Source organism: Onychostruthus taczanowskii, unplaced genomic scaffold, assembly GCF_017590055.1.
Source record: "Onychostruthus taczanowskii isolate IOZ18803 unplaced genomic scaffold, ASM1759005v1 scaffold34, whole genome shotgun sequence".
Lineage (NCBI taxonomy): Eukaryota > Metazoa > Chordata > Aves > Passeriformes > Passeridae > Onychostruthus > Onychostruthus taczanowskii.
In genome coordinates, this window is record NW_024500794.1 from 3,362,107 (window position 1) to 3,388,665 (window position 26,559).

General features: G+C 45.5%; 1 protein-coding gene across 2 annotated transcripts in view; it reads left to right on the forward strand.

Annotated features, from left to right (window-relative positions):
- The first annotated feature begins 554 nt into the window (after positions 1–554).
- Positions 555–26,559, forward strand: part of IGSF11 (immunoglobulin superfamily member 11) — a 104,792-nt gene continuing 78,787 nt past the window's right edge. Inside the window, exon 1 of one of the 2 annotated variants that reach the window (XM_041411091.1) lies at positions 555–625. The gene's annotated coding sequence lies outside the window, so the exon portion shown is untranslated. Of the gene's footprint in view, positions 626–24,637; positions 24,755–26,559 lie in introns of those variants that run through there. The other variant, XM_041411090.1, reaches the window with a different exon arrangement.

Genomic DNA, 26,559 nt, shown 5'->3' on the forward strand with positions numbered 1-26,559 from the left:
GGGTGGTTCATACCTTTGCAGTGTTTATACCGTGCTCTGCAGCGGTGACCAGTCCCACGCAGACCATCCCAAATATTTTGCTGTGTGCTGCCGCTGTCGTCTTCAATGCAGCTGTAGGCAGGCTCCGGAAAGAAGAAGCCCCCACGCTGCCGCGATGATCCGGAGGAGCGGTGGGGGTGCAGTCTCCAGCCCTGCGCTGGACCGCACCTCCTCGCCCTGGCCCGTGTAGCATCCCTACGGATGCAGCGGCGCCGGGTTGGCGGGGAAGGGGAGGAAGGGGGAACCCCCAATTTGCGCGGAGAGAGGAGGAGGGTGGTGGGACGTGCCGCTGCGCGCCGGGACGGTGCCGCGCGGGGGGTGACAGCCGCAGCCCGGCGGGTTGCGGGGGCGGCTCGGGGCCGCCAGGCTGCGCTCTCGGTCCGGCCGCCGCGCCTGCCGCCCTCCCCGGGCGACCGGGGCTTGGGGCACGGCGGAGCCTCGCCGCGAGCGGGCGGTCCCGGGACGGCGGCGGCACCACCGGCGGCGGCACCTGCGGCGGCGGGGAAAGGCAGGGCTCGGCGGCCCGCTCCCGGCGGCGGCGGGAGGTGGGTGCCGGCAGCCCTGGCCGCGCTCCTGGCCCTGAGAGGTGAGTGCTGCACGGGCGGAGCGGGGCGCGGCACCCGCGCACGGGGCATCGCCCTGGGGCCGCGGGGTCGCCGCCGCCGGTGCCACGGCTGTGCCCCGCGCGTGGGGAAGTTTTGATTGCGGTCCCGCCGGTGATGCTCGGGAATGCGGCGGCAGGCGAGTGCTTTTGCAGGCAGGCGTGGGGAAGGAGCGCTGCTCTGCTCGGCTCCTTCTGCTGCCTCCGCTGCACCATCCTCCCTACTATTCTTATATATACATATTTTATTGAATTTTTTTTTTTTTACGGTGCCGTAAAACTTGCTTGAAACTGGGCTTCACGTTAGGCTCAGTTGTCTGGGCCTAGCACCTTGGTAAGCTCACCTGTGTGGAAAACTCTGGTCTATCCCTCAGGCCCTGAGGCAGCAGGGAACTTTCCGCAGAGATGGTGACAGGCTGCTCAGAGCCGCCTGTGTCCCCCCCATCCTCTCCTCTGCCTCCTCCTTCCAGGCACACGGCGCACCGCTTCAGCTCTAAGATACTTGCCTGCCCCCGGGGACGTGGGGACTCCAGCACCTCCCGCCCCCTATAGCCCTTCCGAAATAAGGTGTGTTCCCTGGTCTCTGTGCGGAGAGGAAACAAATTGCATATGACAGATGCTACTCACATCACCTAGTGCATTGCCGGGGAGCACCAGGAGGTGCTGCATTAAGGGCAGCAGAAGAAGCTACCAAGTGCAAGATGTTCAGACTCATCTGTTGATCAGGTGGCAATGCCTCCTTTCAAGTAATGCTAAACTTTAGAGCAGCCTGCTCGGTTATGGTTTACAGAGGTCCACATGGCAATTTTCTTAAGGCCTGGCCTTTATTGTAGAGACTCGCTAAGCAGTTTTGCAGAGCTCACCTCAGCAGTGAGCAGCCCACAGCTTTGAGGCAGCTGGGCCACCTTTACTCCTGGGAAACTTGCTGCAAGAGATCCCTGACACAGTGGGAGGAAAGTAAGAAACAATGGGATCTCCCATGAGAAGACCAGAGATGTCTCAGCAAGGTCTAGATGAAACCTCCTCACAGTCGGGATCTGGGTGGAGTCTGCTGCTTGGGTGGCTGTGCCAAGCTGTCACTGCCCTGCGAGGCACAGCAGGCTTTCCCCTCTACCCAGGACTTGGTTAGAAACAAGTCTTGTGATGGATAGATGAACTTTTCACAAATGCCTCAGCCTCAAATGCACCCTGCATTGCTGTCCTCAGAAAATGTTTGGGAGTCTGAGTCTTATGCATTAAGTGGAAATTGCACCTGCTGACTTCAAAGAGATGAATTATGGGAAAAAAATAAAGTTTATTAGCATTAAGTTGAAAGAAGTAATCTCAGCTTTCATACTTCACACTTACTATTGACTTTTATCCTTTTCCCAATTTGGTAAGCAAGTTCAATTATTTTCAGGTTCTTAATGCTACAGGTTTTTTGCCTGCAGACATTGCAAAGGTGTAAATGTCTATGGAGTTACTGGACTTGCTCCAGTAAGAGGAATATAAGTGGCGAAGTCCTTCTGTTGATGTGATATCACTGCAAAAACATACAAAAATAATCAGATATAAGGTAAAATTGAAGGGGTATTTAATAATCCTTTTAAGCAGAAAGATTTATTCAATATTTACTTTACTTTTTTTTTTGGTTGAGGGCACACAGGGACAGTGACACTGAAGAGAACTAGGTGTGAAAATACACTTTTCCATGAAATATTTATCTGCAATAGTGTAATGGTTTTTCTTGCAATTTCCTTTAAGACTTCATAGGTACCTGAATGAAACACTTATGTCTCAAGCTTGGCTTTTTTATTTTGTCTTAGGAAAAGTCTTTGGAAGATGGTGGTAGATGAAAATAGCTGTGGTACACAGTTATTTCTGTGGTACACAGCATGGCCATATTTTCAGTAGTTCTTGAATTTGAAAAGAAAACACTGTAAGGGATAAAGAACAGACATACATCCAGGAAAGCTGAAATTAAATTGGGAGAGCTTTTTCTAAACAACATTTGCAGAAGGTTAGTAAGTGTGTTTCTGCTCTGGGCTGCCAAGTATGGTTAGGAAGAGTGATTTTTAAATTTTTTTTCCCCTTTTTGAGATTTCAGACTGATTTAGAAGATAGAAGAAAAATGAGGGGTCATATGCAAAGTGATTCCTAAATTAAAAAGTAAGATTTAAAAGTAGAAGGATCTGAAACTGTAAGAGTGTATAATCAGGCAAAATAGTTAGTGCCAAGAAAATGAAAGTTGGGGAAAAAAGACGTTGGAGGTCATTTCATCATTCTCACACTTTATACCTACAATAAATAAAATTAGACTTCATAGTGATATTTAAGTCAATTACTATAGTGCCATTTTCTTATGTTGTTTTGCAATTTGTAGAATGACAATTATTCTTTGTAACTGGTGCTAGTTGCCCATTTTCTGGGCCTATTGTATCCATGTTTAATGGTCTTGGGCAAAGGGCAGCATCTTTGTCTTCCCTCTAAAACATTATAAGCATAATAATTTTTTGTGGAAATAATATTTTCTCAGGAGAAATTTAGGGAAAGATAGGAGGGAATTCTCTTTAGAGCTTTGAAACCAAACCTGGGATTGCTAATCAATCCTCCTATGTCTCCAGAAATAGCATCCTGCAAATTGTCAAATGTGGTAGAAATCACACATCGGGTACAGTCAGAGTGCAGAACTGACGTGTTTTTTAACTGCATGGTGTTTGGATCCTGTGACACAGAATTGCAACAGGTGAGATTTCAGTGTGTTACAGTCCACTGCAGATGGATCTTGCAAGACCAGGGCATGAGGGTGCCTGGCTGTAGTGGATTAATGCAACAGCAGGTCTACAACTCCTCACATGACATTTTGGAGTCGCCCTCCTGTCGGTCCGAGGTTCTCACACCTGAAACTCTTTTGGCCTTGCAGCACCCTTGTCCTGCCCACCAGTGCTTCCCAGCCCTGCACCAGCTCCTCAGCCCTAGAAAGGGAGTACTGTGTCAGTCCTTTTCCCTTCCATGCTTTTGCAGGTTTTTTTGTTTTTTTGTTTTTTTTTGGAACAGATTGCCATTTGTGTCAAGCTGTGTGGTTTTGTGACGTGTAGATAAATCATTTTGCTTGCGACCTGACCTTGGTCCCCAGCGGTAGGCACAGATGCATTAACTACTTTTTGAAGTGGGCATCATTCCCTTATTTTGGAAACCAATTCTTTATCTCTGTTTCTTCAGTATTGCCTAAACTGCAATTTTCTTTTTATAAGATTCTGTTCTCAAGGGATCTCAGAGTGCCTCAGGAGCAGCTATATTTAGTTGCTCAGTAGTAATATGGATATACAAAGTATGGTATAAACAACTCTTTAACTTAGGAAACTTAGGAGTTATTTTTCCTGCCTTTTTGGGGGAGTAGTGTTTTTATTCTTGTACCAATAGTACAGATGGAGGAAGCAAGACTCAGAGAGACCTTGTGACCCACTGAAGGTCAGTGGATGCTGGTAGTAATCTTGAGTGTCTTGGAACAAACTGTAACCACAGGAGGATGCTTAAATTTATGCAGCAGGTTAAGCAATAATGTAATGGTCCTCTTTAGGGATGTTCACTACTAAATTGTGGTGAGTCATCTATATTTAGCAGGATGCTACTATCATCGTGCTTTTTAAGTAAAGTGCTTTTAACACAGTTTATTTCAAGGAGAAGTGCATGCACTGAAAATCTGTTCTTTGTAGTTTCCTCCTTTTGGAGCATTAATGCTGCCTTCCCTTTTGTAAGTGTTCAGAGAAAAATTTAGCTCCTGGTTGTTTAACAGACAGCACTGTAACAAAGACAGTTCTCTGATTATTACTACCTTGTGTTTGTATAGTTATTTATGAACATTACCTAATTGAGAGTCTCCAAACTTACTTTGTGAGGGTAGTCAGTTTGATTTATAGCATGGAAGACTGATGTGTGCAGAGATGAAATGATTTTCTTGCTGTAAGGTGGGACATTTGCCCAGCCTCTCCTTTAGAGAAGTCACAATTACAGGGCTTCTGGTCATATGCCTCCCTATTTTATTCTTGCAACTGTTTCATGTCTTGTGCACCAGGGAGAAAGCACATAATTTTTAACTCTGCAGAGTGAACTTTTAAGTGTTTTTTTGATTTTTTTTTCTTACAAGTTTTCATCTCTTTGGTTTTGGATGTCACTTGTGTCCTGGCTTCTGCCTTTTTGTTTTTTTTTTTTCACTGCTTGAGCTGGGCTGCTCTATTTCATCAGGATTGAGGCATTTGGCTTCATTCTAAATGTAAGTAGAATTCAAATCCTTTGATGGTTTTGAAAGGAAGTTTTTGAGAGAAATTCCGTCTTAGGACACTGATATTTTGTTTCTTTGGGGAGTTGTATTGTTATAATACAAGGAAGTACCCTAAGCAAAAAGATAATTTGATGTGAAAAGTCAACATTTTTCATCCCAAAGATGATTAAATTGGATGTTTCTGTATTTTTTATTTTTTTCCTCCCTGTTTTTCTTTTGAAACACAGTTATGATTTTACAAAATGTCCCATGTTTGGTAAGTTTTGGTTTATTGGAAGTATCTTCAGTAAAGCATTAATGGTTGCTGCTTTTTATTTGTACAGGGCAGTTAAAAAGAACTGTGATAAAAACCAGCTTGCTGCAGTTGGTGGTACCTGTGCACAGTCTCTGCCCATTAATTTTGCCATCTTGACACATGTATGCAAACACCACGTACATGCGTATGTGGCACTGCCCTTGTTCTTTCCTTATTCATTGTGCTGCAGAGCATTGTACTGAAAAAGTCAAGTTTCTATTTAAGAAATACAGCAAATATTTGTTAATATTTGTTTCCCCTTCTGGAACAGTCACTGGAGAAATCAGAACAGGACTAGCAGGTTGAGCTTAGTCCCTTATTATTTGTGCATGTGCAGAGCCACAGCTCTACTCCTGGCAGCCTAGCAGTACTTGTACATTTGCATCTCTGCATGAAGCTAATTTCAAGTGTAATTTTGGTATTATGCTGATCAGATTGCTTATTTAGGGACAAAAACTTGTGCAGTTATTTTCTCATACTCTCATTAGCCAACCTAGCTATGAGAACATGAGCTTCTGCTTCACAAGCATCAGCAGGAGAAAGCCAATGTCTGAATTCCACTTACTCCAGTTACCTCTGGGCTTTGATTTTACCAGGAGTGCTGAAGGCAGGAGTGTTGTTTGTGGGGAGGCAATGACACCCTGTTTACAATCTGTGATGCATTTCTGCAGCAGCCTGTCTAAGCAGTCCTGGGCCAGGTCAGCCCGCTGGTCTCTGCTGCCATGGCCAAATCTGGATGCTCCAATGGGAGGTGCCAAAACCTCCTCAGTGAGAAATTGGTGCCAGACATTTAGCAAAGAGGAGTCTGGTGTCATGTCTGTGCTACAGGTTGCCCTAGGAGTAGGCTGGTGTATTCATTGCTGTGGACTTCAATGCCTACAAAACCCAATTTTCCCTTAATTTTATAGCATATCCTCACTCCACTTCCTTGCCATAAAATGAATTAAGTCATATGTATTCCTTCCACCACTGCATAGCGAATAAAGCATCCATCTCCTCCCCTTCCTCAGGCAAGCCCCCCCACTTGCAAAGCAGCAGACGTAAAACTTCCCCCTTGCCAAGGAGCCAGGCAAGCTGGGCTCACTGAGCCCCCTTGGTGCCGTGTCCTCAGCTGTGTCCAGCAGGGTGGGTGTGCAATGGCCCTGGACACACCAACCCCTCGGCCTCCTGAGCAGAGGGGCTGCGGGTGGGCTCCAGGCTCAGCTCTCCCTCTGCCTGGCACACCAACAGCCTCTGCCAGGAGCTAGTGGTTGGCACACCCTCTCTGCAGGCCCACTGGGGGGATTACTTCCTAATCCCCACTAATTAGAAGTTGGCTAGTGCCTGGAAGCATGCTTTTTTCATTCTACTTTTTGGGGTTTTTTTTGTTCTATCTGATGTATCTGTGAATGTTCCCAGTATTCTTATAAATGCACGGGCTTCTGTGATTTCTGCTGAGCTCTTGACTTGACTACAACTTGGGCTAATCATTCCTGGTAGTTAATTATTGGCTGTGCTTAAAAGAACCAGAAAAAGTAAAAACAGAAAAGGAAAATAACAATATTTTCCTTATGTCTGGTCATGTTTCCTGCTCTTCAGTTATGTTGAACAACGTTTCTTTTTTTCTCTTGAAAAAACTAACAAACACAAAAAGCCCACAAGAAAACAAAACTCACAGAGATGTACCTGTTTCATTTCTTCATTCCCATTTGATAATTTCTTTCTATTTAACTCATTTCCAAGTTAAATTGTCTCAGTTTTAACAGTGTTTAACCATTAAGCATTTTTGACTGGTGAATGACAAAACCTTTCTCTGCCTTCTGCATTTTCAAATGTGCCTGCAGAAGTAACCACAGCAATTCCAGCTGAGGGTGCACTTTCAGTGTTCATGGTGGAATTAGAATACTTCCAGCATCCTTCTTTTTGGCCTGTGCCTTTAGACACCCTGACAGCTTGCTTGCTTCTTTGACCACCGTTGTATGTTGAACAGATGTTTTCATTGAGCCGTTCACAGTGATACCAAGATATTTTTCTCAAGCGATTACATTTAATTTAGAGCCCCATGGTATATGAGTAGTTCAGATTATTCTCTCAAGTTCTTATTACTGTCCGTTTGGTAATGTTGAATTTCATCCTGCATTATGCTGCCCACTTGCTGAGCTTTGTCAGATCCCTTGGAAGTCTCTCTCAATCTTCTTTTGTCTCAGCCAGCCCAAATCACTTTGCCAGCTTCCTGTCTCTCTTCCAGATATTAAGGAATAGATTAAACCACCCCAGAACTGGTTAGAAACCTGGGGGTAATCCCTTGTAATCAGGGCCAGAGCAAGGGCAGGGGGAGAGGGGCTCCCATGCCTCTGGGCTTGGGCACTGAGGAGTGGGGCAGCAGCTCCGGACTCAGCCTGACCTCAGCTGGCCTGAACCCTGCTGGGGGCAAGGCAAGGGGAGGAGTTCCCACGCCAGGCAAGCAGGGGACAGGTCTGGCAGTGGACTGGCATCCTGCCCAGAACAGTTTAGCAGGTGCACTTTGAAGTGACAGAAAATTAATTACTTTGTCCTGTCCTTTTCCTTCCAAAATTAGAGTGGATTGCAGGGCCACAAGTTCCCCTGAGCAGAGATCAAGCTGGTTTGTCTCTTATTGTGTACTTTTATGGGCTTAGGGTACTGGGCTGGTTTAACCAAGCCCTGCTGACACTTCCAGGTTAGCCTGTAGCCTCCCTGATGAAGAGCACGCCAACTTCAAGAACCACCTGACCTAGCAAGAGTTTGCTGGTCTTTGCTAGTTACAGCCACTTGAGAAATTTCTTTCTTCAACTGTTCTGCACTTCTGGACTTGTCTCTTAAATGCACTGAAATGACTGGGTTTTGGCTTTTGCAGTTGGCCTTCAGTTTTGCTTTCAGTCCTATCTATCATTTTATGAAGCAACTGTTTAGACTGAATCACTTCTTGTTTCTGTTGTTTGGCCATACAATGTACTCTCTTGCTTCTCAGCAGTTTTTTGTTTAGGACACTGAGTACATTCTCAGTGATGATGCTGAGATTGCTTCAACACACCACTATACAGTATAACAATTTTAGTTGCGCTGCTTTTGGAGTTAGGCTGTTTTGACCCTTTCTGCTTCTAATTGTTTTTTCTAACATGTAAGAGGCACAATGCAAAATTCAGCTACTGTATTTCTCACAGGGATGTTAAATTTGATTGTGTAGCAGTCACCGTTACTTTGTATCTTTAGATCAGTTGCAGGCTTTTAGCTTCTAAGTGTGCTGGGACAGGTTGTTCCAAGTCCTACCTACACTCTTTTAGACGCTGCAGAATTGTAGCCTGCTGTGACTCTTAGCTAATTCCTGCATGTGTTGCTGAAGTCATTATTTTTTTCTGTTTTCTTTGACTTTGTTCCTTTGCTCTCACTCCACACCATGCAGTAGATATTCTTTACCTGATCAGGAGGCCATTGGGAAATACAAGTTGCTTTACTGAGAGTTGTTTTTTAGTTAATTTTTCTCCCTCTCTAGATAGCCTTGGCTATCTAGATGAGATGTATGTATCACCCATGCTGCAGTTTGATGTCTCAGTCTCTTCACCCACACTGGATTTCCCGGCAGGGCATGAGTCTGTGATGAACTCTGCAGCTGTGGGCACACAGACTGCAAGGCATGTTGGACACTGTTGGTTGGTATGGCTATATAAAGAGGCTGTTGAATCATGTTGTAGGGACTACTTCACTGCATCGAACCCAAAGTGCTTCTGGGAGTTTGTGCTCCAGATTCACACCACCTGCTCTGACATGTGCTCCCATGTGGTCTATCAGCATTAGCTGCACTCTGAAATGTTTGGTTTGGAGGTGATATCTCAGCAAATGCAGGCCTGCTTCTGGGTTAAAGGGTCCCTGGAAGCTCCTGCAAGAAATGCATCACTCACTCTGCTGCCTTTCACTGCCTGTGCCAGTGAAGGGGGCCTGGAGCTCCCCATGACCCTTGGGGAAGGAGATAGGGATGGGTGGAAGGTGGGTTGCTTTAGTGAAGGGCTTCTGCAGGGCACTGCTGAGCTTGTGTGATTTCTGGGCTGCTTCCATAACTAACTGTGTGGTTGATCTTCACTGTTTGATGGGGTTTGTTTTCTGAACATTTCCATTGGCTGTGGAGCTGCTCGTGTGCAGACCTGCTTGGCTTTCTGGCTGTGTGAGCTAGTGACTTGGAGAGGTTGGGAGGACCTTGGCTACTTGGCAGAGGGACAGAATGGCCTCAGTCTGTCTGCAGAATCGTCATGTCCTTGGCTTGTCAAGGGCAGCCCTTCCTTTTGCCCCTGAAACAGCTGCTGCGCCCTGGGCCCTTATTATGGGACTCATCCGCAACCAGCGCCTCCCTCTCCTGTGCTGGAAATGCCTGGGACATGGAGAGCAGGCTTGTGCATCTCAGCTGCATGGAGCTGCAGCAAGGCTGTGCTTTGCTTGTTCTTTGGGGAATGCTCCGTGCTAGCTCTACTGTAGCTTTTTTGCGTAGTTTCATCTGTTCTCGCTGCTCTCGCCCTTATTCCCAGTGGCTGTTTTGCCTTTTTTTTTTTTGCCTTTTTTTTTTTTTCTTTTGCAAGTCTTCATTTCAGCTGCCACATTGACAGCAGTTGTCTGTTTATGCATAGAATAGATACAGCACAGGCAGGCTTCCCCCACCCCTTTGGTCCCCATCCTCCAGCCCTCCTGCACTACGTGCCCCATTCCCCACAGCTTCACCCTCGCTGGGAGCTCCAGCTCTGAGCCAGAGGGCTCACAGCGAGGGCACCGCTGCAGGTGAAGGTGGGGGGGCTGAGGCATCCCACCGCCACCGGCTTGTGTTGCATCCTAATTGCAAATAGCCCTTCCGGCGTCAGCAGTTTGTGGGAATAATTGACAGGAGGTGCCGGCGAGGTGCTGAGTCAGAGCGAGGTGTGCTTGCCAAGTCACTGCAGCAGAAGGAGTCCGATCGCCTCGTGTGGAGGGAAGCCAATGGACGGTGGGTTTCCTAGCTGCCTTTTGGGCCTCTTTCTTTCCTTTCTCTGAGGCTGCAATTCAGCAGCAGTGATGCTATGCATGTAAGGGAAAATACAGGGGATTGGGGAAGCTCTTTATTTTTTTTGCTTTTTTTGTTGGTTTTTTGATGTGGGCTCCATTCCCACCTGCTGCCACTGGGTTTCTGTGCTGTCATTTCTGTGCTCCGAGAAAGCAGAAGGGCTAGAGAACACATGTTGGGGGATAGTGTCGAGAGAGTGGCCCTAGTGACAGATTGATGTCTCCTGGGAGAGGAAAAGCAGCATGTGACATCCTCATCTGGGCAAGGGGGATAGCTATGCAAGCCGAAAAAGCTGCAAAATAAAATTACTGAAAAGGTGTTCTGTCCTGTCCTTCCTGAGGGTTGTTTCTGCTGCAGTGTCCTACCATTTATTTAGGGGTTTGAAATTACTCATTTGACATGCAGGAAGATGAGTGCTTGTCCTGTATGCACCTAGCACCTGATGGACCTCCAGGTCAGGCTCGTGAGAGCTTTGTCATTTATTCCTGACCTTCTTGAATATGGCTAACATCAGTGTTTATACCACAGCTGAATCTGTCCCAGAGGTCTGGATTATTTCCTTTTTCTTGCTTCAGGGTGACTTCAGTAGTCTTTGTCTTTCTCCCCCTCTGTAGCACAGGGTACCTTTTTCCTACCTTGGACAAAAGTCAGTATTTGTTTCACAGTGATCTAAATATATGTGTCTGCTGTGTGCTGCCTTTGTAGGGAGAGCATACTATTTTTGCTTTTAGTAACCACTTTGTGGAATGAGATGAGGAACATGAAGACAGAGGCCCATGTATTTTTCAGAACCCTTCCTATCTATGCTGCACTCTGCCCACCCACTTTTTTAATGCTAATCCTTGTATAATCTTTCTCTTCACTGACTCAGGTAACAGCCATGTTATGTAGATCACCATGCAGCTGATGGGGAAAACTGAGGCCCTGAGATGGGAGGCGCCTTTGCCATGGTCATGCAGGACTCCCAGGCAACCTGGGGCTGGAGCCTGCATCTCCTGACTGCTAGCCCATGCCTGCTCCACTGGACAATGCTGCCTGGCCACTGATTTAATCAGTGGCTTGCTGAATACTTTTCATTCTGAGTTTTCGTGGCTGTGGCTCATGGGTGGTTATCAATTTTGAGTCTTCAGAGAAAATCTGCAGCGACTAAATCAAATGCAGTTCTTCCCTCATCCTTGTCTTGACCACCATCATGATGAATATTTTGCATGGGACCCCCAGAGGGGTGGCCTTGGGGTCACTGGTGAGGGGACTGTGCTGTGTGCAAGGTATCTGTCCTCCTCACCTCCAGTTTGCTGCCTGTTCACATGCTGGGTGCACTGTGACACTGGTGGCAATCTTAACCCATCTGTGCCTTGGGGACACTTTGGAGGAAATCTTTCCCGACTGGGTTCTGCTAAAGGATCAGCCAGGGCTAATCAGGATCGGATCAGGGCTCGTTTGGGAGGCCTAGGATGGTCTGAACCGTGACTGTCCTGCCTTCAAGTTGTTTCTGTGTGAGTTTTGCCCTGCATGGTGGTGGTGTGCTAGCCAGGGCGCTCCTATAGAGAAGAGTGAATCTGGTCCTCAGGCATTTTGAAGTATTTTCTTCATTGCTTAGGGAGCCTTGGTCTCCATCATGTCTAATGCAGCCCTTCTTCCTTATCCGCTCTCTACCTATGGTGTGGCTTCACCCTGAAAATAGGAAAAAATAGAGCATTGTCTGTTACAATTGGGATTTTATAAGATACCTATGGGAATTAAGCACACAATTCCCTCAGGCTCTTTTTAAACAGCCTAGCTGATGTGAATTTATGTTGGCAATAAGCAAGAGTGGAAGCAGTCCTGTCAGCAGAGCCGCAGCTATTCTTCCTGTGTTTGATGTAGAAGCTGCTGTGGTAAAGCTTATTTAGCTTTGAGGTCTGTGTGTCAGGACTGGGACTGGACCCTTCAAGAGGTCTCTTATTTGAGTGGACCCCATGCTCTTGCCTCCTCTGGGGGTCTTTTCAAGCACTCAGAAGGTCTGTGGATATACCAGTGTGTAATAACACTGTGTGTAGGGCTGCTGGGCTGGGCTGGACAAATGCACCTGACATCCACTGGGCTGAGGATGAGCCTGACTGAGCCTGCTATGAGTCAGTCAGGATGACGAAACTCTGCTAAACCAACTCTTCTTTCCTTTCCAAGGGGTAAAAACATGCATGGGTGGTGAGGAGTTGCATTAATTGCAACTCACTGCAATAAAATTTGCTTAGGAGATAATTGAGAGATTCTTCTGACAACTGCAAGAATCCTTTTTTATTCTCTTTCTCCATAACCAGAGAATGACAGCGTGTATCAGTTTTCCACAAATGGAAAAATTCAGTGACAATCATTGTACTTTTAATTAAAAATAAACAGTTATGATATAAAATAATAAAACAACTGCTGGAGATCAAACAAGTTGTGGAATATAGCTGTCACTTAGAACAAATCAGAACACCAACAAGGAGAAAAAGCTGCTTTCATCCTTGGTTACAAGTAAGAATCCTTTCTGGGATTTTGTTTTCATGGCTGAAATTAATTTTATAGTGTAATTTAGAGGGTTTTATGGATTTTGTTCCTCTGGCCAAGGCACAGATGTCAGCTTCTCTTGCAGCTGCAGAAGGGTAAAAGTGATTCAGGTGGGGATGCTGCTGGCCCTGTGATCCAGTGCTGGCCAGAGGGTCCCAGAAGGCCACTGTGTCTCCTGCCGGTGATCTGCTTCCAGCTTCTCCTCACCCCTTTCACCTGTACGAAAATGTTCACTGTGTGGCTTGATGCACACAAAGGAGTGTCCACCTCTCATTGTGAATTTATGTGAAATGGGCCCAAGGTGTGGAAATCTCATTAAATTAGTGAACTGTGTAAGGCTTCCATTCATTTTGGCTTTGCTCAGAGTACAGCTTGGATTATTCTCTCAGATTTGAAGAGTTATTCAGCCTTGAAGCTCAAAATCAACTTAGAGGCTAAAATCAGACTAGGTCTCCTCCTCTTAGCTTTAAAAAGAGAAACATATTACATTCAAAGTCCATTAAAGTCAAAAGGCTGTCTTAATGCATGTGTATATATATAATATATAATAATGCATGTATAACTGTACAGTCAAAATAAAGCAGCATTGCGAAATGCATAAGTTAATGATGCCTTGTTATGTATCCTGTATCATTTATGGCATGAATCCTGTATCTTTTATGGCATGAATTTTATAGTCTAAGTGGTAGTAAGATTAGAGGTAGGTGAATAATTTATAGCAAATAATTTATTTAATGAATTCCTCTTCCATTTCTATTTGAAAATTGTTTGTGAACATCCTGCGGTTTCTTTGCATTTTACTTATTTGAAATTACTTACTGAATAGCTTCTACAAATAATATTTGACATGCCACATGCTCATAAGAAGGTTTGTTGGGTTTTTTTTAACTGTTTCCTAAGAGGGGGAGCAGCATTTCAGTTCCAGGTTTGGTTGCTCAGCAATGATACAAAGTGAAAGTTCATGCCATAGTATTTCACTATCCTGACAGCTCAAACTAATTGCTAGAATTAAGCAGTTTCTGAAATGTATCAAGAATTAGCTATTAATTTTTAATAATTTTTCAGACTGTTTGTGGGGATAGGCAAGTTCCAAGCTCACTTTTGCCAGTGAGTGCTAAAATTGCTCAAAATGTGTTACTTCCTTGTACATTTACGTCACTAAATTAGAATAGCTGCAGAAATGAACAGAACGCTCTAAGGTCCACAGTCAGCGGTGTGCTGTGCATATGCCTGACTTCAGGCATATTCCTGAGTAGATGCATAAGTGGTAGAGTGGCAAATTATGAACTTCAGCATATGTTTAAGTGGTTTTCTGAATTAGGGACCAAAATAGAGAACAAAGCAAATTTATCTTTCATGAAAGTGAACATACAAGAGAATTCTGTTTCCTCATCTGCAATTACAGGGTGATATAAATGTAGAATTAAGTTGCAGTATTTCTGATTTCATCAAATACAAGGCAGTTTATCTGAAGTTTCTCATACATATCACTGTGCTTTTTCCCCCTTAAGTATTGGAGGAAATAGCATGAAGAATTTAAAAGCAAACAAACAAAACCTCAGCCATAAGTTTCAGTTTTTACTTATATCTTCATCTTTTAAGATTTCTCAGATTTCAGTACATTTTCCATGTACTTGGAAATATTAAAAAATGCTTGACAAAAGTAATGCAAAGAATGCATCACAGAAAGAAGAACTTCCTCTGGATCTGCAAGGAATAGGCGTGAGTTACTTTAGCATCTTAAAGAACAGTTGCAACAATTTCAGCAGCTGAAGGCTGCACATTTTTGTGTGCAACTTTTGTGCAGATTGTGGAAAGCAGCTTCTGAAGCTGTGTGAGACACCCTTCAGCTAACACAGGTGATGCTTCGTTGGCCTACCTGAAGGCACATTTAAACAGTTGTTTTTTGGGTCTGTGAACCAGTGAGACCTCATATTCTTCCTTTTTGTGTCTTTGGGCTGACCTGTGTGGGGTCTCTTATGTGTAGTAGAGGGTGGAGCATGGCAGTGAGTACCTCACCTAATGTCATGAACCTTATGAAAAGAAAATTAACATGCTTAAGGCCTTTGCTCTTCTGTCAGAGGATGGGTGGGTGCAGGGGCCTTGTGTCCCAAGGGAATAAATGCTTCTGGACTTACTGAGTTAAGTAGCTAGCGGAAGAGCACAGACAGTTCAGGAAAGGGTGGTCTGGGAAGCTAGGAAGAGTAAGAGCCATTTCTGGGTGATCGATGATGTGTGGGATGCAACTGAAGAAATAGGCAGTCAGTTTTGGGTGAGGAAGAGAAGTTGTCTCTGCTGACTTGTGAGAGTTAAAATGACCTCCTCCTCAGACCAGACACACCATGAAGACAAGCCTGCCAAATGTGGCCGTCGATGTCCATCGGTGCTTGTATGCAAGGAACTTGCACCCATGAGAGGAGGGCTGCTTCCACCAAGAGGGTTTCTGGACCTCTGTACACACTGATTGCCATTTAGGTGATGGTCTAGATCCTGATCTTGTACACATGGAAATCAGTGGGAGAGTTTCAGCTTCATGTGGTTGGGAAGGTGAGGGAATGTTTGTCAGGCAACAGAAGGGAGGGCTAGATCTGGATTAGGAGTGTGTGCTTCAGGGAGGACTGGGGAGTGCCTGGACTGTGCACTCTCCAATCTATGTTCCTATTTATTGATCCATACTCCTCACCCACCTGTCCTCCTCCATGTACTGTACTGTGATTCCAGCCCCAGGGCTGGAGAAGATTCTGTAGGAAAAGCTGGCAATGGAATTCTGAATATTGCACCAACAGTCTTCTCTCCTCTTTCTAAGGCTTTCAGAACACTAATCACATGAAATATGTCCAAACGTATTGCTCATCCCTTGCACCTTTTATGACCTCAGTGATGAATGTTAAAACATTGAAACATTGAAATTAAAAAGCAGTCACCTGTACCAAACAAGGTAAAGAGCAAATGGTTCTAACAGTCTGCCACGTGCCCTAGAACACCGCAGGGATGTGTTGCTGCCTTTAGCAGCAAAAGAAGTAGCACTGCGTTAGATTTACAAGGGCAGTGATGCTATACCCCCCAAGGACTGTGGCACTCGTGTCTATGACAGGAACAGCATCAGGAGACTTCTTGAAGTAATTGCATCCTCAGTATTTTGGGACCAGAGCCTGGCCAGCTCAGGAAGGTGGGAGATCAAAGGCCACTTCTGAATTTAACTCACTTTCACAGAGCCTTGGGACAAAAATGGCAGGAGAGGTTGGTTTGAGAAGAAGTGTGGCTATGTCTCCATCCAGTGGCTAATGCCAATGATGATGAGTTGGCATCCCACAAAAATTCAGTTTTATTTGGGGTGATCTCCCAAAAGAAACGTGGCAGATGCAAGGCTGCCTTCTTAAAGCTGACTTTTACAGAGGTCTAAGATGTGTCTTGTCTTGTGCCTTTCTGTGTTGTTCTGTGTTTCAGTGTTATAAACATAGACTTATTAATAGTATCAATAAAAATATAATAACAACAAAACCAACAAAAATTATTATTTCCTATTTTACACTCCTGTGGGAAAGACCCTAGATATGTCAAGTGTTTCTGCTGTGACTCCAATGGGATGGTGCACAGTTGCAGACCTAAATGGCTGTGGCCATACATCACGCTCTCTGTGTCTCTCTCACAGTCAGCCAGGACAAGTCAAAACAGGCAAAAGGAAAGAAAACAGACAAATTTCCGCATCCATAGCAGCTGGAGTGAACGCCAAACAGATGGGCTCTTCCACCCCGATTATCCTAACCTCCTAAATATAGAAATACAGGCTTTTTTTTTTTTTCCTTCTTTTCTATTTTTTTATAAATTTAAATTACCCGAGGGGGTGGTGTTAGCTCACGCTAGGGCAGTGCTAACGAGTGCAAATAGAAGTCATCTGCTGACAGAGTCAGATCGTGGCTTCTGCTCATGACTATCCCCCCACCCTGCCCACACACATTTTTTCCATTGGAAGTGTGGGGAATGATAGGGGCTGAAGCTGTCCTGTCTGTGGGGTGGCGGAATATGAATGTGTGCATGAAGAGGCTTTTATTTCAAATTCTGTCAGTACTTATGCAAATACACAGAGTAAATAAGCACCAAAAAACATGGTTAAGAACTACACGTCCTTGCCTCCTCCTGCAGATGGTTTGGTGAGTAGATGGGGTAGCAGTGCTTCGAGTCACTGGAGGAGTTCACAGCTATTTTGGTTATCATTGCACAAGCACACTGATAGATATGGGGTAGAAAGGTGCAGGATCTGATTTTTTATGTACCAAGTTGTGTTTTTTTGCAGCATGCAGAGAGATTGGAGGGATGTCTTCTGGCAGCGAGCTGGTTGTGCCTGAACAGCCTCATCCTTTTTGTTCTGCAGTAGTTGACATCAGCAAAGCAGCAGCAGGGCAGTGCTTTGTGTGATTTTTTTGGACTTCTTTTGCTGTACTGAGGACTTGGATAGGAAAATTCTGATTTTTTTTTTTTTTTCCAGAAGGGAAACACACCACCGCACCAATGCTGTGTTTTCCATTAATCTTTCAGATTACTGTTGCTCTTTCTTGTCCCAGGGGCTGCATTTTTTACCTGTTATCAGGCTTTTGCTCCCTGACCAGTCTTGGAGAGCAGGTGGTAGGAGGAGATGCTGCCTGCACAACATAGCAGATGAGTGTGAGGCTGTGTCTGATCCCTGCCCTGTTCTACACTTGCATGGTGGAGAGTACACACCCCTGGGTCTTGCTTTCCCCACCTCTAGGAAGGGAATGAATGACAAGGGCTTGTTTATGGACATTTCAGGATGCTGTCAGGGAAAAACATTGTGTTGGTGCTGTATTACTGCTATCACTGTAACCATGAACCAAGATATATAATGAGGATAAAGGTTAGGAGCAAAACTGCCCTGACTTGGGGCCCAGCCAAGCAGAACTGCAATGTTTTTCCCTTGTCATTATGTACAAGGGTGTGTTGTGCTCTGTGGATGTATCTGTGCTGCCATCAGTGCAGATATACAAATAGACCGTGTGTAAGACTTCAGAGACTCTGTGAAGAGGTTCTTTATCTTATGGGCTGCTCTCCATGTGAGGCTAGCACATAGTTTATTAAAGCTCCCTGGGCTCATTTTGCTTGTGTGCTCATGCTCTTCTGCAGAAACTCAAATAGCTGCAACCTTAACCCCAGGTGCCAGAGTGCCATATGTGCCGTTGGGTTCTGTAGGATTTGCATCATCCTTGAAGGTTTCCCACATACAGGAGAGGTCAAGAGGTTTTAGAGGAGGCTGGCTAGGGAAAGCATGCAGTTTGCACCATTGAAAAAGGCCTCTAAGAATAAGTTCGTCCAGCAGCTGGCAGGGGGACAGAACTGCAGGAGATCCTGCCTTGGGGCAGAAGGATGAAGCTAGTGATTTCCTGAGGATGCAGTTCAGGGGATTGTTACCCCCCATGTCTCTTCAGAGTAGAGTGCTTCTCTTGTTACATTGAGGTCATGCAGAGTGGCTTGTCTGGACTGTGAAGCACACAGATGCTACAGGTACTAGGTAGTGAGGCGAAAGCAAATAACTACATCTGGAAGCTTCCCCTGGAAACAGTTTGTTTTTAACATGGTGGGGGTCATTCCACCCATAATAAGTCCAGCTGAGGCTGTGCTCAATACTTGCAGTGTCCCCTAGAGCCTGGGTCAGGAAAGGGCTTTGCAGCCTGGATGCAGTGGCAGACCTGTGCTAGCTTCCACCCCTTTGCTTAGGACTCAGGATAAGCTCTCGCAGATACTGCATGTAGGGGATCACATGGAGAGGCACCTAACTGGCTTTGCAGCAGAGGAGCTTTGGCAGGGTTTCTTCACTCTGGTTCACGAGTGGCTCTATCAAACCTGGCTGGCACAGCACAGGGTCACTCGAGCATCTCCGTGCTGTGCACTTGAGTACTCCTGACCAGCAGCAGCTCAGGGGTGCAGGCACACCCGTGCTGGCTCTGCACACTGCCTGCTTGGCAGAGCTGCCTCGCTCGGGCTCCCAGCCACTACACGCTGGGTCTGTCCCTCGCAGTGGCTGTGCCCCGTCCGTGCTGCCGGAGCCAGGGCACTTCGGGCTGTGCTACCCCTGATGGCTATGCTAACCCTGATGGAGCCACCACTGTATTTCTGCACCCTGGGCATGGGTAATCCACAGCTGGCTTGGATCCTCTCTAGGGACTCAAACAGCATTTTTAGGATTTAAAAATATAATGGTACTGCAATCCGAGAATTGTTGTGCTGCTTGTGTTTAAGAATGCCTGGTTATTTTTAGTTATGCTTTTCACCTTTTCTTGCCTCAGTTTCGCTCTTGATAAATGTTGTTAAAAGTCTCCCTAGTTGCAGTTGTTGCCCCCCTGAGTAGCTGTGCTTTTTATGATTGTTATCCTGTCTTTGCTTTGAGTCACTTCACTATTTTGCCAGGTTTGAAAAAGATTGCCTGGAACTTTCCTGTCCCTGGATTCTAGCTCACACTGGCTTTGCATGGAAAATTTTACCCTTCTTTAACCTTGACCTTATCAAGGTCAAGGGGGGAGGAATGGGTTCCTGCATGTATGAAAAGGGAAATATTTTCTTTTGAAAGCTGCCTTTCCACCATGTTGTGTAGCCAGGCCTTGAAATGCAGCAGAAGGATATCTGTGTGCTTTTTGTCACCTTTGAGACAATCTACATGAATTTGGTTAAAGAGCCTTTGAAAAATCAAATGTGATTGTCCATGTGCTCAGCAGAGGCAACACAGGATTCATTGAGGAAAAAGCCTCAGAGTTTTCACCCCTTGCAGCTTCTTTGTGTGAACTAGGACAAACCCAGAGCTCCCCTGCAGATGCCATCAGCTGTCACTAGGAGCAGGGAATGGGCCTGTGTCTCCTTTACCTGCTTGGTAGACTTCCTTTGCCATACTTGGAGGTGGTGGAGAAGAAAGCCACCTTCCTCATGTCCAAAGAGGGAGCTGGTCAGGAAGGTGACCCTGTCAGGGGTACCTGCAGATTGAGGAGCATGGTGAGAATGGGAATGCACTGAAGGGGTGGGGGGAAGAAGGGACGAAGCAGATCCATATGGGACTGAATGGAGAAGGACCCCCTGGGAGTGAGTCACATTAATGGGCTGCTCCCCAAGCCTTTTCTGCTTCAGAAAATCACCTCTGCCAGCTTCTCCTGGGGGAGACAGCAATCGCCAAGAGGGATTGAAACTGGGAGCCTTTATGAGGGATCCTTTGGCCTGATGACGCTCAGAGGAGAGGGGGACAGGATAAGTCTGGGCCTGGCTCTGTCACATTCCAGAGGAACTGAAAAACTAGAACTGAGCACCCTGAAAACCTCTCTAGGGACTCAGCAATTCTATCTTCAGTTTGGGATTTGAGAGTGTACCAAAAACATAACCTACAGTCACACATTTATTGTAAAGCCAGTAAACCAGATGATTAAGTATAGTTTCTGTCAGTTTCTGTCTATCCTGGAGGTTGAAAGAATCAGGGAGAAACAAAAGTATGTGATTTGTTTGTTTGTTTGTTTGTTTTAGTACATAATCAGCTATATTTTAGTAGTGCCAGTGGATATGGCAGCTGTTGCTGTTGCTTTTCTGGCAGCATCTGGGCTGAATACCTGAGCTGTGTTGATACTTGAGTGATTAGACGGTTTGTTTATAAACTACCTTGATGAAGGCTGGCACTTGCACCACAGAGGTTAAACAGGAGGTAAATTAACATAATATGAAGGTAATAATGATTAATAATTGCTACATTAGTAACACGGAGCAGCAATGAATTTTTAAAATCAGGATAGTTTAAATTTCTGTGAAGTAGATTGCCACTTTCATCCTTTCCCTCCAGGTATATTACATTTCTGAAATGTCTCCTGTCCCTTCTGTGCCGAGACACTGCTTACCTTGGCAGGGGTCAAAAGATGCTTTTGGGGCAATAGTGCTCTCCCCTGCTTCGTTTTTGTTCAAAAGAGTGGGAGCTGAGAACAAAACGATTTCTTGCCTGGATGTGATGTGTATTTTGCAGCAGCTATTTAAACCAGCCTTTTGCACGCAAATGACTCGAAGTACCTGAACTTGGGCCCCCAACCTACAGTAACTTAGCAGGCTTTTGCTCAGAATCTATAATTCAGAGACAAGATAGATGGTGTATTTCAGGGTTTGGGCAGAGAGCCACCTGTCCAGCATGAGGGAGAGTGAAGTTCCCAGAGCACCTTCCTCCTGCCTCTCACAGTACCTAGGGCTGCAGCAGGTTGGTTGGAGGTGAGAGGTGAATCTGATCAATCCGGCTCCAGTAGCAGTTGATGGCATGGCATTATCCCTCCCTTCCATTGTGGAGAAAAAGCATCAAGGCCTGTGAAACATATGCTGAGATCACCATGCTTTGTCAGCTCCAGTGAGCTGGATCCTGCTGCTCAGCGGGGTCTGTAAATACTCTTTAGTGTGCAGGGAAGCTGTGGGGTCTGACTGTCCTTGTCTGCTTGCTCCTAAATTTTCTTACAGGCAGGTCAGTTGCATAAGTATTTGGGAGATGCCTATTTGCTGCATGGCATTCCTGAGAGTAAGGAGGAAAATTTTCTATTTAGCTTTCCTGGTTTCTTGCTGTCAGATTGTGACAAGACACAGCACCCTGTGGTCAAGGTTACTGACCACATCGAGGGCAGGTGCAGGCGGACTAACTCTCTCTCACATTGAAAGGGATTTTTTTCCTTAAATCATTCACCAAGTGATTGTGAATTAAGAATGAATTATTTTCAAATGTAACATGAATTGAGAGTAAATAATTTTTTTTTTTAAATAATGTGTTGTGAAGCAATCACAGATAGTAAAAGGGCTAGAATGGACACCAGGCATTGCCTGGAGATAACTGAAATGCTTTCTCCTACAAGAATCAATGGCAGCAAGAGATCCTCCTCTCCTTTCCTGTCCTCTGATCTCCAGGTGCTTTCCTTGCACGTAAATAGCTATTGAATATATGGCTGGTGTGGCTCTTAATTCCTTGGGGAATACACAGCTGGAGAGTGTTCATTTCTCTGCAGAAAACATTAGTCTCTCCCAGTATGGAAGCTTAGCTTTTTAACCAAACCAACCTCCCTCCCACCTCAGTGAGCCTTGAAAAGATGTACTTTTGTTGTGTCTGTCCATGGCATTTTGTACTTTTTTAAAAAGGTTTAGATAAAGACTTTCTTACCTACTGGTGGAGTTGGAGAATGGCAGACTTTTAGGAAAATGAAGCTTTGCTGCGTTTGTCCAAACTTCTGTTTCCAAGAATGTTCCTGTTGTCCATTAGATAGCTAAGAAACAGAGTGAATGAGAAACATAGTGAGCAATTACTTACTAAAGTGGAGGGAGAAGGTGGGCAGGACAAACATGTTTTATTTGTTTCTTTAATCCTTGCTTTTTACACTTCCATTTTGAATATCTGCCCCATGGATGACCTAGGTGGTTCCTGGTGAGCCCAATTAAAAACCAGAGTTCAGTGTATCACTTTTTTTTTTCTTGCAGCCTGTGATCTTGTCCTGTGATAATTGAACTTTGGAGTAAGTCCCAGTGAATTACTCTGAAACTCCAAGACCAAATAAAAAAAGAATACCAAACCCAACTTTTTGTATTTGCTCATGACCAAGATAGGAATATGCCAACTAAAGGTCACTCTTAGGTTCTATCTTTTTCCAGTGCCCTGGGTGGACAAATCATGCATGGGAAAGGGATGTCATCAAGACTAGGGAGAAGATATTTCCCTTCCTGGTCAAGCCTGATCCAGGATGGAGACTGGGGTGAGGAGAGAGAAGTTGACCTGAGATGCTGGGCTCTGTAGGACAGCTGCTGTCTCCCAGGCTCTTGTTGGAATTGGTCACCCTGGAGAAGAAAAGGCTCCAGGGGGACCTTAGAGCACTTTCTAGTACCTGAAGTGGGCTACAAGAGATCTGGGGAAGGATTTTTTATAAGGGTGTGTGGTGATAGGACAAATAGTAATGGCTTCAAAGGGAAAGAGAGTAGGTTGAGATTAGATACTAGGGAGCAATTCTGTACTGTGGGGGTGGTGAGGCCCTGGCACAGGTTGCCCAGAGAAGCTGTGGATGCCCCATCCCTGGAAGTGTTCAAGGCCAGGTTGGATGGGACTTTGAGCAACCTGGTCTAGTGGAAAGTGTCTGTGCCTTTGGCAGGGGGACTGGAACTAGATGGTCTTTAATATCCCTTTCAAACCAAACCAAACCATACCATTCCACGATTCTACCTAGAATTAATTTTGACTGATAGCAGCACAGAGTAGCACAAGCACAGCTGTGAAAATAAAGCCACAGGTTGGCTTGTAGAATTTCCTGTGATTGAAGTCATAATGTCTCCTCTTAATTAATTTAATTCTGGTTTAATTAATTGAGGGTTTGCCTTGATTTATTCCATTGCTGAATTACTCACTCAGACGCCTTGTGTGAAGAGCTGCTGCATTTCCTTGCATGCTGGAAAGTTGTGTTATAATGTAATAATCAAACACAAATTCCTGATGATACTACCCCCTCCTCTCACCTTGTTCCACTCCTCCACCAGGAGAAAAACAATTGAAAAGGAAGGAATGGATCCACAGGTTCTAATGCTTAAAGAAGAGCAAGACATTTCTTGGAACTTGAAAACCATTTTTGCATTGAGTTATCAGCACGTCTCTGTGCCAGGTCTGCTACAAGACCATGGGCACAAGGTCTTATTCCTTGCAGCTGCTATTCTTTCACGTGTAACATGGCTCATTTGAGTTTGGGATGTGGTTTTGGGATCATGAGCATGTTAGATGCTCAGCCTTACCGCATCTGCTTCTCACGGGGCAAGTTACACTGGGCGCTCACCAGCAAAGGGTTTTGTTCTCACTTGTTCTCGCCCTTCCAGCATCCACTTGTGCCGTGTATGTGCTGGAGAGCGTCTCCCCCCTCCTCCATCCTTTTCCCGATTCAGTCTCCCAGCGATCTTCTTGTTGTTTGTGAGAAGCCAGCAACCCTCCTCCTCCTCCTCCTCCTCCTCCCGGCCTGGTGCAAGGCCCTGATTTCCATTTGAATAGCAGCCTTTCTGCTGAGGCTTCCCCACCGCCCCGGCGAGCGAACAAGGAGCCCACTGTTCCCGGACGGGATGTTCAGCCAGCCCTGACGTCCCCGCTGTCCTCAATGCGGCTTTTCAGCCCCTCCGCTGAAGCCCGGGGCGCCGGGCTGGTGGGGGACAGGCTCCGGGCCCTGGGCAACATGCCACTCATTTGGAGCAGTCCCAGCCTGTTCCCACTTCTGCCTTTATGGTCTAGCAGAGGCTTGTTTGAGTTGCAGCTGGTTTTCGTGCGGCACCGAGGTAATAAAAAAAGGGAGGGATAAGTCAGACTGGAGTGGTAGCAGGGGATAGGATGAGATGGGGTCCTTTGCCAAAGGCTTGGAGGATGAGCGGGTGCGTGCAGGGGGGGTGATCCCGTATCCTGGCCAGGGCTTCTGTCTCCTTATTCATGCTGATGCCTCTGGTCAAAGCTGACCTGTGCAAAGTTCCCTTCTAAAAACCACATCCTGCCATGCAGCAAGCTCTCTGGATTGGCATTGTTTCCAGACATGCAGGTGCGCCTCCCCAACTCCAAGGTTTCAGGGTAAAGGCAGGACAGAGGAGCAACACCTGACCTGCCCTGGGACTGCTGAGAGTGGGCAAAGCCTCCTGCCCCATCCCACCACTGAGAGCCTTTGTCAGGGCTGTCTCCACAGTGAACAGGTTGCAGGATTTTTTTGAGTTTTCTGCTAATTTTTGTTGAGTTTTCTTTCTAGATGTTGCTGGTGCAGGTGTCATGATCCATCCTCCACCACGGGGAAGCTCCACTTCCCAGCGAGGTGTGGAATAACTTGCCCACTTCTCCTGCTGCTTTTAGCATCCAGGAGCCCTTGGTGGCATGAGAAACCCCAACTGGCAAGCCATGTAGGAGCTCCAGACACTGCGATGTCCCAGGCTGACTGCGGGTGCTGCTTTTGTGAATCAGTTTTTGGTTTTTGGTTGTTTTTTATTCCTCTGTGGGTAGAGGTAAGGGATTCCAGGTTTGTTTGTGTTCCTCCCCAGATAGTGTCACACTGATGACATTTAAATTCAGTGGAGCAGGCACAGAAGGGGCAGCAGCAGAGCAGGCTTCCCTCTCTGCTGCTGTAGGAAGAGCCAGCTGGAGCGTGGGGACAGTGATGAGGCCAGGCAGACCTCTGCCAAGGCTGGCAGCAAACAAAGCCCACTAAAACCGGTTATAACGTGTTAAATCGCTAGCTCCCAGCAGACATGAAGGAGAAACCTTTCTCTTCTGTGTGTATGGGTAAATTGCTCAGAAGTAAAGGTAATCATTGCTTCTGGTAACATAAGTTTTAATGTAGCTACACCTCTTTTCAGCTGTCTTACTTCTTCCACTGAGTACTGCTCATTTATTGCTTGGGTGCTGAGTTCCTGCAGTTCTGATTTCCCTTTTTTGAAGAAGATCTTGATTCAAGTGAATATACACCCCTCTGCAGCACAAAAATGATGGAACATATGCAGGGGTCTGGAGGTCTTGCCTTCACCTTCTCGTCTTCCATCCCATCCTGGCAGCCTGATAGGACTGCTGGGCCAGGGGTGGCACTGAATTCTGAAGGCAGTGTGGGGCTCATTCAGGTTGGTGGTGGAGGCCTGGAGCAGGTCAGAGACTGTTTCTCTGCTCCTAGAAGAAGCACTGAAAATCCAGCATTCCCTGCTCCCTGGGCTCTGGGGGTTGGTGCTCTGAGTGGTGGTGTGAAGGACGGTGCCTTTATTTTCAACTTTTGGGAGGAGTTATTTGTAATGTAAAAGGATGGAAATTAATGTGGAAAGTCAGTCACAACTTCTTTAGTAGAAGAGCACTTCTTGCTCTTTGCTGTGAGGAAGAAAAAAGGGATAGAAATACAAACATTAAAAAAATGTTTCCAAATTTCTGTTAGTGGCAGCATGCTCTGAGGCAGCTCAGCACTTGGTGCTGTTTGAGGCTATAGGGGCTGGAGTCCTCTTATGCTCAGCACTTCAGCTGGCAGCCTCCACAGACTTCCCCAGGGAGCACTGTGGATACTCAGAGCTCAGCAGGATCAGACCTTATATTAACATTACCAAATGATGAAGCACAAGGTGCCCAGAGAAAAATAAGTTCAAGTCCCACTGGAATTCTTGGAATCCTGTGATAATATTCAGTATGGAAAATTCAGGCAAGTTTTAACACAGCCAACAAATTGTTGAAATCTTTGTATTTCTGGGGTGTATAGGTCCTGCATGAGAGGACCTTCTTCCCAGATAGCTTTTGAATGCTGCACCCCCTCTTACAGAGTTTGCTCTGGTGAAGCTTCTGGAACTCATTCAGAGCAAGCAGCTCCAGTTATGTATAAGATAGAATATGTAACTGAGCTGATATTTTTTTCTTTATTTTTTTTTTTTACTCAGTGGAATTTGTTGGTAACTCAAGAAGAGAAAAATACAGATGCTTGTGTTACTGTAATATAAATGTCACACATGAATAGGTTTCTAAATTGTGACATTTAGGAAATAATATCTTGTCTTTTTTGCACTTGGAGAAGACTATAATTTCAGTGTGAATATTTCTTTGTGTTTTTGTTTTTTAAATTTATTTTTAGAAGACTGTTTTGCTGGGTATTGAGCATATAAAACCCTGAGATGATGTTGCTATGAGAACCTTCAGCATTTCATTTCCAGATTAGGAGTCTTTAACTCTAGACTGTCAGCTGTTCAGCTCAGCTTGTTGCATTTTAGTTTTATGAATGAGTCTACACAAGGTTATCACCTGGGTCACTTGAGTGACTCTCAATTAAGTAAAAGGAAATGCAGAA